Here is a 12552-nt window from a genome sequence, read left to right as displayed (position 1 = left end):
AGACCCATATCTGGAGCAGTTCTTGAAGAGCTGCTGCCTGTGGGCAGCCCCCGCCGGATCACTTCAGCAAGGACTGCGTCCCGTGGGAGGGACCCCACAGCACAGGGGACGAGAGTGACCGAGAAGGAGCGGTGGAGAAGAAGTGCTATAGACTGACCATAACCCCCATTCCCCCGTTCCTCTGCGCTGCTCGGGGGGAGGAGGTGGAAGAGGGTGGTTGGGGGGGAAGGTGGTTTTGGTTTCTTTCCTTTGCTTCTCACTTCTCTAGCTCGTTAGTAATAGTAAGATTTATTACCTATCTCCCTATGCTGAGTCTGTTTTGCCCGTCACGATAATTACTGCACGATCTCCCTGTCCTTATCTCAACCCTTGAGCCCTTTTCATCATATTTTCTCCGCATTCCTCTTTGAGGAGGGTGAGTGAGAGAGCAGTTGTGGTGGAGCTCGGCCGCCCACCCGAGTAAAACCACCACAGGCATATATGCCAAAAGTGAATAAATAATTCTTTTGTCAGAAAATCCAACATACATCAACCAGTTTGGAAGCACTTTTTGGAGTATAGACATAGACTTGCTCAAGAGTATAGTTCAAGATTGACATCAGCATTGTCAGTACCTTTGCAAGGGCAGGTTGGCCAAATTCAGAGGTAACATCTCTGGGTACAGTCAGCTTTGCAGTACAGTAGACCTCAAGAGGCAAGTCCTCGGTTTCTTGACAGTTGTTTGTATAATACTGGCTTCAGTGATCACAGAGAATGTACCTTATGGGAAGAGGTCTGACTGTTCTTTTTGTTGCTGCTAACAAAACAACATGAAAAAGGAATATAATTTGCATTTGGAAAAATGCAAATGGAATTCTCATGCCAAGAGAGCACAGTTCCTCTAGTTCCTACTTTTTGTTCATATTTACCAGATTTGTCTCTGCCAAGTGAAGTAAGAATAGGGTAATTAGTGGTGAAGAAAAGTGTTTAAATTTAAAAATGCAATGCACTTCAAATAGGTAAAGATTGCTTATAAAGAAGAAAGCAAGAAATAAGATGAAGAAAGCATGTGTTTGTATAATGTATATTTATATGAGTATAAAAACAAAGTATACAATTGTATACTTGTATATACAAAATACATAATAATTTTGTACATATACCTACATATAGAAATAAATTAATGATCTATTTCGGTTAATAAATATGTAGGAGCACATAAACTTAGTGACAGAAAAAAGTCTGTCATTTTTGTTTAATGTTTATATGTACAGAAAAACTCTGAGAAGACTGAAATCTTTGTACAAAGCAGCATTTGTACTAGCTCAAATGTTCAGAAGAGTAGACATTTTTTCTCTCATCTTACTATGTAACAACACTTTTTCTATTAGTTTAATCATTATTATCTAAAACTGAACTCTTCCATTAGCATTTCCAATCGCCGTTTCAGTTGATCTTTGGAGATCAGCTGTAAGATAGGTCTTCTCTGTAAGAGAATGTTTTATCAGTCTAATTGGAGAGATGATAATCCAAACATTTGAAAAGCTTTTCATGGACAACTGTATTTGTTTTAGTCTTGCTTACTGTATTTCAGCCTATACTGAGAAGGAATTACTTTAAAATAAACTATATCATCTCAAATGAAAACAGAAGGACTTAATACAAGAGTTTGTAATACAGGATTTTGTACCAATTTAAGAACGTGTTTTAACTGGTGCCATTTTCCTTGCAGTATTCTTATATCGACTTGCTACTGCAACTATCGCCATCCTTTATGAACTTGTACTGGGAAAGTGATAGGTTTCATAATGGTCTTCATTTTTCAGTCTTCAAATGTCTGCAGGAAGCTCCTTTAAAGTGTCATAGACATTGCCTGAACACAACAAGAAAACCTCTGTGATTCATTTCTTGTAATTTTCAAATCACATCGCAAATCAGCACCTCTTTGCACCAAGTTCATAACAGTTATTTATAAACAAATCTAACTTGTCTCTGTCTACATTTTAAGTTCCACCAGAGGACTGAATTAATTTTCATTGTCCCTGCCTCATCTTGCCCTGGATTTTTCCTTTACAGGGAAAATTTAGTTGTGTTGGCATCTTAGTTGACAATGAACTTAGTCTGTCACATCCCAAATTGCGCTAAAATATTTATTACCATTTAGTATTATATAGTAATAGTAGTATTAGTTATTTAGTATTGTAAAATTTATAAATTTTAAAGTCAGCATTTTTACTAAATGAAGTTTTCTGCAAATACATTCCTTTCAAGGGGGGAGGGAATTTCTATGCAGAAGATCTATGAAAGTGAAAACCTCACTGTTTTCTTCTACAGAAGAAAACAGAGAAATCTCTTCTGATATTGTCTTCAGAAATTGTCTTATCTTCAGTCAACCTTTGACAACATACAAAAAAGGAGGGAGTAGAAGAATAAAAGAGCTATGAATGCATGAGCTGCTACAAAAGCAATATGAGTTTCTAGCTAACCAATTGTATAAGTTCAATCAATTTCTTTCGAATAATTACAAGACTAATTCACTAAGAGAGCTCTGCACACTCTGTTGTTTATAATTGTCAATAGAAAATTTCTCAATCCCTCCTTGCTCTCCCAAACAAAATTTTGACCCATGTGACCCTGAAGCTGATAAACATCAAATATATGATTGCAGAATCTGGAATTAGTACATTACTCCAGACATCTATGGAAAGCAGTATGTATTTACTTGCCATCAAATTTCATACACTTGTTTTCCTAAAATGTTGATTTGAATTAGGGTATTATGGAATCTGGTAACAATCTCCACTGAGCTATAACACCAAGGAATTGAATGGGTATTAAAGACATTACCTAGGACAATACTTACTGTTCCATATTAAATCATTAAGTGAGTCTATGAAATGTCAAGCAACATCTAACAAAGTTCCCTGCATATTATGACAGGTTCTCTATCTTATAAATAGTCCTTCATGTGTTTGATTTCAGAAATTATATCTTGGTACTTTTGCCTGACACTGCTGTTTCTATTTTTTGCTTAGTTTCTGCAAATTAAAACCACTCTATGTACATATTTTTTTCCCTGCTGTTGTGTTGCTCTATTCTCTAATATTATCACTCATTTCTCTATTTCCTAAATGAATGAAATTCACATCTTCCCCAAGCACTTCCTTTCTAGTTTTTGCTACATTACAATAACAGGAATTTGATAATACTGATACAGCTGATGTCAGTGATCTTGCTATAATTTTGTGACTAAAAAATAACCAATTAAAAATGAACTGTATCAGAAAGTGTTTATATTTTTTCCCCCTCTACGGAGTGTTATAAAGCTAAATATACAGGTTGTTTATTTTTGCATATATCTATACTAGTTCCCATTCATTCTTGTAGATTTTCTTCCAAGATACAGCAGCCTCAAAGTTTTTTTTCAATTATCAGTCCAATCACTAACAAATTACTCTTTATGACTGTCATAAATAGATTAATAGCTCTGTTTCTTCCATGTTAAACAATTGTCTTACAAAGCCCTTTTCCAAACATTAGGCTTTAACGCAGTAAGTATTCATAATTTTTCAATGCCCTTTGTAGAATTGCTTAGACACGTACTTATTTTTGTTTGACTTCTATATCAATAACAGTCTACAAAACACACCTCTTTTTCAGTTCTATGTCTATGTCTTCTTTCCTTCAGATGAATGGAAGTACATCCTAATGGACTGCACTTCTTTCCTAACCAACAACTGAATGGACTAAAAATTAATTTCTCAGAACTAAACTCAATGAAATAGATACTCATTAATAGTAACTGAAATATTTTTGTTCTACATCTGTTCTTTCCATATAGAACACTGAAGACAAAAAAAGAAAAAGGAGGGTTAGATAAAACTGAATTGGGAAAATGAGATAGAGTACATCTGCTCAATCTCATATCAAGTTAGAAATGAAGAAATTACAGAAATCAATTCACAATGGAAAAAAATTTAGTTCAACTATTTCAAATACTCCTAGCAGTGGCTGTTTCAAAACCAGAATTCACATATACTTGTACATATGAATTTATGTAATAAGAGTAAAAAATTTTAGCAGGTAGTCAAGATATTCCTTCCACAACCCCTATCTTTGATAAGTTCTTTTAGTTAAGGAGAAAATGAATGCAATTTTCTGCCTTTGCTGCTCCTGCTGATGTTGAGTCAATCAGGACAGAGTAGTTCTGCTTTCAAGTAGCTGATGACTGGCTGAGAAGGCTGGGAAAGCTGGAAAGATACGTCAATAAATACACTCCTTATTTGATACCATGGACTGTTCCTCAGGGATCTAACAGTTTTCAAATTTGCCCCAGCCCAGTATGGACATACTTGTGAATAAGATGGGAAGCAGAGCAAAATTCTTCATAAAACCAGCTTAAAAATAAATGAGTGTACACAAGTTTAAAAGAAATGCTAATTTTTATATTAAAGTTATTTATGCATATATGTAGATATATTTATGTGTATATATATACACATAATACTTTATTTAAACTATACTTGAAAACAATTTTCACACAATAAAGACTAACGTTATTTCTCTATTTAACTTTGTTTCCAAATTAAGTCTCCATCTTCTATCAATGACTCATTAACTACAAATTTAAAGGTTAGTTACTAAATGTCAATTAATTAGAAACAGTAAAGCAGTGACTTTTTTAAAAAGAGCAGATTTCTCATTGTCACACTTCATTTTGTACAACTTTCTTCAGCTATCATATTAACATTCAATTCCTTACTGTTTCTTATATTAATATAAAATAAAGTCAGAGACAATAAAAGGCAACGTCTCAACAGCTCTCATCTTACTGAAGTGCAAGATTAGTTAAATGGCAAGCTACTCATCAGACAAAAGTTGAAGTTGCTCCAGCACACCTTCCCAGAATACTTCAGTTCAGTCCTGAAGGTAACAACTCTCCGCAATTTGTTCACCTTGTTCATTCAGACCTCAGGTTTCTGCTGAGATTATTAGGCTTGCTAATTAGTATCACCTGTGATGGTGAGCTTTTGAAATATTAACATCTGTCCAAAGACAACTGGATTGTGACCTCCAGTGACATTTCTCATAGGCCACTAAATGGCTATCAGGTGGTGATAATATTTGGCTGTCACCAACCTTGACCTAGAAAAGAAGAGAAGAACCAACTGGTTGGGGGGGGGGGGGGGGGGGGCGGGGGCGTAGGAGTATCTTTTCTCTGTTGAGGGACTATTTTTAAAAAGAAGGAAAAGAAAGTTCCAAACACCTGGACCTGGACCTGTGAACATTTATGACATAAAAAACATGCTGTGGGCTTGCAAATTTCAAAAATGTCTCTCTGAATAACATTTCACAAACATCTGCTACTATACTTTTCTTAGACATTTCAAATATTTTTTTAACATTTCTATTTAAACCTTAAACATTCACACAAAAATATATATTAACTAGTTTACATGACCAATCAATGAAAAATATAAATAGCTCTAAATTTAGGCTTCCTCAAAATATTTTGGAAGTTAGGTCCACCAAATTTTGCACGTGGTGAAACTGGATACTTGACACATGTCAATTAAACAAATAATCTACAAATAAAAAAATAATCCACAAATCTGTAGAAGCTGGAACTATGTCTCACTGAAATGCAGTTGCAGTGCAGATCAAAAAAAAGAAGCAAAACAGTAAGAAATGCAGTGATGTCCTATCAGTGCCGCAGGGGACTGCTACATAATAGTGGTTACAATTCAATGGAAAGGTTAAGGCAGCTGAATTGCATGTACAGAGTATATTATTCCAGAAGCCCACGGTACAAGTGTTAGAGTCTAAAACCCCCAGTGTGCGCCACCAAAGAAATGAAGGTCACTTACTGGCATTACTAGAATTTGTTCATCTTTCAAAATACCAACAAAACAGCCACCAAAATATTTCTTCCTCGTGGTTTTGCTTGTAACAAAACTCAAATATTACAGCTGTAAAAATCAGTACTCTACAGACTACCTTGCTGAGAAAAATAAAAAAGCCTTAAACCAATTAGTAACAGTTCTTATTTTGATATTTGATTAATTTCTTACTTTAAGTGATTCTTTAAAAATCCTATTAATTTCAGGAGTATTAGAAGAGAAAGCAGTAGACAATGTCCCTGATGGTCATAGTGCTTAGACAAAGTAGATTTAATTCTTAACATAATCTTTTCTCACTTGTCTTTGAACTACTTAAGGTACATAAAAGACAACAGAATGTAGAAGGCACAGATTTCGAGGAGAAACTGCATCATCAAAACAGGTCACAGAGGGAAAACATACTTTTAAAAAAGATGAGCTAAATATAGACTTGATAACTTGCGCTAAATATAGACTTGATAACTTGCTTGAATTATAATAGCCCAAGGGGCAATTCTAGGATCCAATACCCCAGAATCAAAGAGAAATAGCAATTGTATATCTGGAATAAGGTGTTATTTACTCTTCTGAAAAACATCACCTCAGCCATATCTTTTAATAGATACAGCCTGCATTTTTTTATTTTTTAATCTTGGAAGGGAATAGAAGGTCCCTTGTAACTGTTCGGATAACATCAAAATTGACCGCAGTCAAAACTCTAGGACAACCACTTCACTTTGGAAACATTTACAGTTCAGATACGGATCTTTATCAGAATCTAAATTTTGCAGATTGTCTCTTCAGCTGTAAGATTTGATTCAATCCTGAAACTAAATATTCTAGGATGATTTATATATTAAAGCTCTTGAATATCATGGTAGACCTGCTACTTCACATATTTTTTGTTATATTCAGTAGAATATTTCTCCTCTAATATTCCCTCCCCTTTCTTTTAATTTTTTTTTTAATCCAGTCTGCATCAAGACTGAAAGAAAGGTAAGAAAAATAATTTCGTGTGTTACTAAAAAAAGAAAATCTTTTAAACTGTACTGGAAGAAACATTTGATCTCAAAGCAACATACAACATTATTATGCAATATGGGAAAGAATGCAGTTATCAATAAGTAATTTGTCACACCTTCTCCCTCACAGAATCACAGACTGGCTGAGGTTGGAAGCAACCTCTGGAGGCCATTTGGCCCAACCCCCCTACTCAAGCAGGGCCACCTACAGCAGGTTCCTCAGGACCATGCCCAGGTAGCTTTTGAAGTTTTGAAGATCTCCAAGGAGATAGACTGCACAACCTCTCTGGGCAACCTGTACCACTGCTCCATCACCTGTAAAGTACAGAATTGCTTCCTGATATTTAGACAGAACCTCTTGTGTACCAGTTCGTGTCCATCGCCTCTTGTCTTGGTACTGGCCACCAACAAAAAGAACCTGGCTGGATTTTCACTGCATCCCCCCCCTTCAGGCATTTATACACATTGATAAGATCCCCCAAGTCTCTACTTCTCTACTCTAAAAAGTCCCAGATCTTTCAGCTTTTCCTCACTGGCAATGTGCTCCAGTCCCTTAATCAACTGCAGAAAAGTAAGGGGGGGGTGGTGGTGAGGACAAGAACTGTTAGATGTACTTTTTCTTCTGATTAACACACACAAGAAAAAATGGCTGATCAAGAGCTAGTTAGAGGTTTGGGGGGATCAAAGTAATCCCAACAGAATCAGATTAACACACAGTTGTCCCTAATGACATACAGAGTTATTTGTTCTTTATTGATTCAATTTGAAGAGAGATGTCTACTGAATTTCTAACAGGACTTCCAATAGTACTTTCCCTTTGAGTTTTTCCCTCCAAGTACTGACCTTCTACAATAGTCTCCTGCTCATGGAGTTTAATGTGATCAGAGTCTAAACTGATTTGGCTTAAAAGAATTTTGACAAAAGATTTTAAGTTACAGTTACACTTCAAGAACATCTTGCATATGTAGTTCTAATTCTCACCACTAGCAATATCAACCTCCTCCTTCAATTTTAGGGGTACGAGTTCTGAATTTCAGAAAAACAAATTACAATATTCCATATTCTAAATACCAATATTCTAAACAAAACAAAGTGGTTTTTTTCTTTTTTTTTCTCCCTAAGATTATGAAATACAGATTTATCAGATAAAAACTTTTGATCAACACAAAAGCAAATACTTCTGGACAATTCTTTCTATCTATTAAGTGAAAGCAAGCCCTATATATCTCTTGTACTTATCTGTATCTGTTGAAAGCTAAAAATAATGGTGCCTTTAGGAATTGTACCCTACCTAGTTTGTGAAAGATGACGTGAGGCATTTCTGTTCCACACGTTTTATTTTTACACTGCTAGACATCATTGTTATTCCTGAGCCTGATTTATAGGTACCCAGGGGTACTCCTAACCTCTTTTGATGTTATTTCTACTAGAAACAGTTGACAAAAGCAGATCTCCCCTTGAGGATTGTACCATTTTAGTATTTGTTTCAACTTTCAGCCATTTGCTCAACATATTAAGAGCTTCTTCAAAGATATAAAATAGCAACCCATCACCTTGAATGCTACAAAAAGAAATAAATGCATAAAGGCTGCCAATTCATGCCAACTCCATTGTAGATAAGCAGAAAGCATTGGAAGGCATTACACTATATGGAATACTGGCAATGGATTTAGCATAGCCCTACAAAGGTATTTGGCTCTAAAATTCACTCTGTTGGTCAGAGCTGCATGAAAATATGAATATCAAATATAAATCCAGGGTGAAAGAATGTGCCTAATGTAACATAACACTGAACATATACTTCAGAGCATAACACTGAAAATATACTTAAATACTACTTCCACAGTGTATTTTTCTATGTACCATAGAATACACTACTTCTTTAAATAAGGTTTTTCATGAGCTCTGTAAGCCCAGCTAAAATCATGTTTGTTGTGCCAAGCATCTTGAGGTTTATTAATTGCTCCACCTGTGGTGGACTAGCTGTTCTTGATAAATGTATGTGAACAAACAGAAGAATCTCAGAATCATCTAGGTTGGAAAAGATCTTCAGGATCACCAAGTCCAACCATCAGTCTGACCTACCAAGTCCCATCACTAAACCATGACCCTTTAGCGCCACATCTACATGTCTCTTCAGTATTTCCAGAGATGGGGACTCCACCAATTCCCTGTGCAGCCCATTCCAATGTTTGACCACCCTCTCTATGAATATATAAATAACACCTGGTTGTCATTTTTCGTTTCATTTTTTTGTTTCAGAAAAAATAAAGAAATCTGTTATGAAGAATATACTTTTTTTGCCTGTATCAGAGCTAATACAAAGTAACTGTTATTGCACCAAATACAGTTATTCCTCATTTCCAGCTGAATGCTATAGACTACAATCAGCAGAGTTGGTATTTTTCAACTGCATGGGAATATTAGAAAGTGATCACCACCAAAAATACAGTCACCTATGTTTAAATAAAGTTACAAGGTTATGTGTATAAATATATTTGAGTTCTATATAAATGTTCTAAGAACACTATGTTGGAGAAAAGAGTTAAAAACTCAAAACAATGAGCAGAGATTTCATAGGTAGCCCAGTTATTTACAATGACCTTTGCACAACACTCATAATTGATTTTATTGTTCTAAATCTAGCTTTGTGTAAAACATGCTTACCTTTGATCATCCTTGCAACTGGGGTGAAAAAAATCAAAATAGAAATGAAAATGATTTGTTTCAAAGTTTTAATTGGAAAATTATTTCATTCACCCAAACATATATGTGAAGTTATATTTTGACAACTCGCGAGATTGGCCATATAAGAATATAGAAGATGACTGACTATAACTAGAAAGGAAGTTTAACCATACATTGGACTTTTTTTTTTTTTTTTAAAAGAAGGATGTGTGCACATGAATGAGAACAATGAACAATGATAAAGAAACCTTGGTTGGCACTGAAAGTATTGAAGGATTAAAGCAATGAATCCTAGTCCTAATGATCAGTGGTAAGATGAGAGTATTAGGCTGAAGAAGGAACGGAGATATTTATTATTTCCTGGTTTTACTTTAGAAGGAGAGTTAAGGTCTTCTTGATACCACCTACAAATGTTCAGTATAAAAAAATGTAAAAATAGACTTGTGGTTTTAAAAATCAAAACCTCTGAAAGATAATTAGCATTTAACATATGGATGCATTCACAAAACTTTAAACTTAACACAGAAATGTGCCTAGAGAAGTGTGTTTTTTTTTTGTTATTGTTTGTTTTTTGTTCTGTTTTTAAAGTTGAGAGGAGAGCCCAGTAAGTTGTCAGGAAGAAACAACTTTTCTTGCAATCTATAAAGACAGATTTCTTGAAAATCCAGTACATGGGTCCTGGAAATGGCTACTGTTTATCCTGTGAAGCTCAGGTTTTAGTACAGTAATTTCACCTCTTCATTGTACTTTCACCATGTTTAGTAAAGTGTTTTGATGCTTCCCGAGCCCTACATAGTGGATAGTAGGGCATGAGTAACCCTATTCCACGCTGTCTTGACACTGGGATAAAAGGTATACTTTCACTGTGGACCTAGTTTCAGCGATGAGCCCTCAGGTTTTAGCATCAAGATGCCAATCTGGCTGTGACTAAGAGCCAAACTACCACAGTACTGCGTAGAACAGCTACTAGTCATTGCCTTTTGCCTCAGGATCAGGAATCAGTTGTTGGCCTTCTTTCATTTAGCAGTACAGAGGGATGCTAGGATTCTGCACTGCAATAAAGGAAATCACTTCTTGCCCAACGAACCATTAGAAAGGACAGGATAACTAACAGCTTTTAGATTGGTCTGCAATCTTGCTATGAAATCCTGAGTTACCAATTTGAGAGAGACTGATATTTGGAGCTAGCTCTGCAACTACACCAACAAGGATGCTTTCAAAATCATCTCTTTCCAGAAGACACACCATATGAATCGGCATAGAGTTCAAACGTACCTTGCTACTTCTTTCTTTTGACCAACTATCAGTTTACAGTTCTCCTTGGCATACGTTTTATTGTAAGCAAGGGTGCTATCTGCCCTAAGGTGTCTCACACTTGCCAGAGTGTCAAGGTACAATCGAGTTAGTCAACCACAGAAGAGAAGAGGATCTGAAACAATATTGTCTAATTCCTAGTGATTTCACATTGCGCAGTCCCACTGGCCAGTACAAAAGACTTGCTCATGGGTGGGAGTAGATTAGGAGGTGTGGAGGTGTGCAGGAGAACACAGGTCATCCTCAAAATCTTATGAAGTAAACAAGAAAAGGATGAGATATCCTCATCACGATTTCATTACATCTCTTAAAGAATTAGAGAAGAAGCCTATGCCTACAGCGCTAGGAATTGAGAAGCTGAATTCTGCTTACATAAATTTATTAGTATACTTACAACAACAACAAGCTGCTGGAGGACTCTCCTGCACACTCCTTTACTCCTAGGATACCAGATTTCAGTGCCTTCTGCCAAACAATTCATTCCATGTCCCATAAGACATACTGGGATGGAAGCATGATCCCCTGAGTTTTTAGAGACTGACAAGGATAAAGCTGATCTGTAGGCTGTTTTTTGTTGTTGGTCGTGGTTGTTTGCTTTTAAAGAGATGGCAGATATGATCTCTTCCTCATGCCACAGCCTTCAGAGATCTTGTTATGATCAAGTAAAATCTGTTAGACATTCAGAAAACCAAACAGAACTTTCATTTTCTAAAAATTATCTTCATGCTCCATAGCAGAAGACAAACCTATTTATGAACAATTGTATCTGCTACTTAAAACAAGAAGATTGAAGTCACTCATAAACAGTCTTTCAAAGAACCTGTTGCTCCTACCATGGGTAGATAACTAGCAATTGTTACTGCCTTGCCAGCTGGTCAAGTATCTAAAGCCTTCCTTGTTTAGCATATAAATCAAACAAGCTTATTCATAAATAAATGCTCCCATAATGGTGTGCTGAGCTAAAAGTCTTCTGAAACTTAGGTTTCCAGAGTTAATTGATGCCTTAACTTAAATAAATGAGAATTGGCATACTTTTGTGACATAGCAATAAATAGTCCAAATAACATTTACTAGTAAAGTTTACTAGTAAAAATTTACTAGGAAGCCAATAGTTAGTCCTAGGAACAATTAAGCTAAGCACATCCAGTCCAAACTCTTTCTTTCCTTTGGGATTTTGTCACAAAACTGTGAAAGAAATTACAAATTCATGACTACAAATGAATAGTTTTGTACTGAATATATCAATTCAAGAAAATGTCAACATACTCATTTCAAATTTGATTGAAATAATTATAACCAGTTCTCAAGCCTAAGTAAACACATTTATGGCTGATATTCTACACTCTTGTTCTTTGGAAAAGGAGACGGCTGGGCTAAGAATGGAAACTGCATATTATCCTTAATTACAGAGAGGTTAATACTGCTGCATGCCTAACCATTAGGACAGCTAAATAATTTTGCACGGTAGACTCTGAAACAGATGCACAACAACTCTGTAAGCCCTGCATGTGTGTGAAGTGCTGGACACCATACTCTTCTTTTCCATGCACAATTATCTTTTAATCTATAAGTAAGAAGCATGTTCTTCAACCATATACTGTCAGCAACAAATCAGATATCAATGCAGTAGCACACAAGAACAACATAATATCATACACTGTATGGGCTAC

General features: G+C 35.6%; 1 protein-coding gene across 3 annotated transcripts in view; it reads right to left on the bottom strand.

Annotated features, from left to right (window-relative positions):
- PRKN (parkin RBR E3 ubiquitin protein ligase) overlaps positions 1-12552 on the bottom strand; it is a 758965-nt gene that overhangs the window by 365451 nt on the left and 380962 nt on the right. The window lies entirely within an intron of this gene.

Source organism: Anser cygnoides, chromosome 3 (genome assembly GCF_040182565.1).
Source record: "Anser cygnoides isolate HZ-2024a breed goose chromosome 3, Taihu_goose_T2T_genome, whole genome shotgun sequence".
NCBI lineage: Eukaryota > Metazoa > Chordata > Aves > Anseriformes > Anatidae > Anser > Anser cygnoides.
Note: the sequence above shows the minus strand (reverse complement) of the source record. Positions and strands in the feature narration are given on the sequence as shown.